This window comes from Betta splendens, chromosome 8 (assembly GCF_900634795.4).
Source record: "Betta splendens chromosome 8, fBetSpl5.4, whole genome shotgun sequence".
NCBI classification, from domain to species: domain Eukaryota; kingdom Metazoa; phylum Chordata; class Actinopteri; order Anabantiformes; family Osphronemidae; genus Betta; species Betta splendens.
In genome coordinates, this window is record NC_040888.2 from 10,875,947 (window position 1) to 10,878,500 (window position 2,554).

The following is a 2,554-nucleotide window of genomic DNA, read 5'->3' on the forward strand; positions in this document are numbered from 1 at the left end:
GACATGTTAAAATAGACTCACCTTCATTAGCATTTGGGATTTAAAAGCCACAAATTGTTACTTGAGTCTGTCTGACATATTAATGAACTTGAATAAATTCACCAAACTATTGGTGACGGTTGAATGGCGGCTCCAGAGAAGGACTGCGTCACCGCTCACATGTGGCCAGATGTTGAAGCTTGCAGAAGATGAAGGACAGAGGAGCAGCGGACACAGATTTTTACATGTGAATCATCAGAAAATGATCCTGTTTCACATCCATTAACAATAAACTTCAAAAACAACTTGTCCTTTATCAGTTTACAGGATGTCAAACTAAATCAAAACTCTGCAAACATTCAAATTTGGACAAAAGAATCAACAAATGTGTGTCACATATTGTTTCTATTGTAGATTTGCTCTCATCAGATGATCTAATTTAATTCACGATTCCTACGTTTTTTTACAGTTGCTTTTATGATCAACGTTGCTGCCTCAGATGTGAGTAACCAAATCACAGTTTTAAATCTTCGCTGTCATATATTCAATCACGACTCGTTCCCCTGGGGCTCAATGGTTTGTTTGAATTCATTTTTTTTTTTGTTCCAATTTGTTTTTCCATTAAAATGACACTTTCGCTGTCACATTAATCCTTGTTTACTTTGTAACAACATATTGGAGAAATTCAAGAAAATGAATTGTTCCGGTTGTGAAGCGGAGGCTGCGTATTTTACAGCACCTTCATATTTCTCCCTTAAAGGCAGAAACGAGCAAAGAAAAATACAACGGAACCCTAAACCCAGAACTATTCATCTCCATCTTGACAGAAGGCGACAGTGAAGCTGTGGATGTGGGCAAACCGGATCCCACCGAGTCTCACTCTTAGGTGTCATTAGTCAACCACATTTTTCACCCTGTCGCATGATAATTCATTGAGTTTCAGCCCTGAGCAGGAGCGTATGTGGGGTTTTCCTTCATGAAAACCTAAAAATAGACCTTGTTTAACTCGGCGGGCAAAAGAAAGTTTATTTAATATGTAATTCATCTGGTTGATTACCTGCCATTAGGCGACGGTACCTGTTCTTTGGCTCAGGCGTAAATATTAGCAGAGCTCTGTAAACAAATGAATGAGATTTATGAGCCTGTGATTCACTGTCGTCTGTGGTAAAGGTCAAAGTTCACATTTCTAGACTGGGACCAAACAGCCTGTCGTCTTCTTCTCTGTTTCCAGCTGATGCTCTTCAACGTCCCACAGCAGCAAGTGCAGCGTGATCGATTAAAGTGAGTCCGTCTGTGGAGGGTTTGGGTCGGGCTGTGCTGTGCTGGGCCGGGACCAGGGTGAGGCGGTACCGGATGGAGCTCCCACAGCTGGTCGCCATCACGCCTAAGTGTGCTGCTTCCCGTCTTCTCCTCAGGTTTTTCCCCCTTCGACTCATATTCTTCTGTAAGTTCTTAGTGTTTGGACATAAAAACTGCGCTGGGACAGGGTGGTCCCTTTATTTCTTGCTGGGGAGCAGGTGGGGGGGGGGGGAGCAGTGATTTAACTTAACTGCTGCCGTGCTGGATGGTTTCCTCATGTGTCCCACACATGATCTGAGCTGGTATCCACACTGGCAGCCATCTCCCCTGCACTGATTTCTCACTCCACAGAGGAAACACAAACTCAAACAGAAGATCATAGGGATCGTGCTGCCCGTTTGTGTGTTGTTTCAGTCTCCTGTGTCCTGTCTATTTATTTTTAGGTGTTTTGCCTCATGTGGGCTGTTCTCCGAACGGGCCGTTCGGAGATCCGCTCGCGTCGTGTACAGATGTGCACCGGCTGAGTGGACACAACACATAAACGAACGCGTGTCAGTTTAAAGTTCCATCCAAGTTGCCGCGTTTGTACTGAGGAGCTGATGAAGACGTACAACGTGTAGTGACTTCAACTGTGTTACTGTGAGTTAAATAAACTCACAAATGCTGTAGCTTTGGGGATCGGAGGTTCTGGATTGAACTACAGACCAGCTGTGAACCTGACAGATGCCGGTCCTGGTCTGCTTTAATTCACACTGAATATCAAAAAGGCTCAGACTAGAAGGAAGAAACAAATCACTGCGGAAAAACTTGCAGAGCAACACAGCATCTCTTTCTCCTAACATAATATTGTAACAGTCACAGTGCCTATAGACAAACAAATAGACACTGAATGATGATGTATTATTATTATTACACACACAAGTCGTAACTCTGTTTGGATGCTACGATGCGGAGCCACACCCGGCTTTGTGTGAGTACGACAAGCTGAGCCCATGGCCAAACTCGACACAATAAAAGCCCCTGCAGAGACATGAAATGCTGACATTTGCGTGTTGTTCCATCTGGATTTCTATTTTCTTTCCTAATACATTAATACTGCTCTTAATTCTATTGTTGGATTGTTGGAGGCCGATCACGTTTCTGTGTTTTGCTCATTTATCAATTAGGGCCTTCACTGACGTGAACCCGTAAAACTCACTGAGCCGTTTTATGATATTGAGCAATATCATAAAACTCTGATCCAGATCTCAATGACAGCGTGTCTGTGTTTATGTGT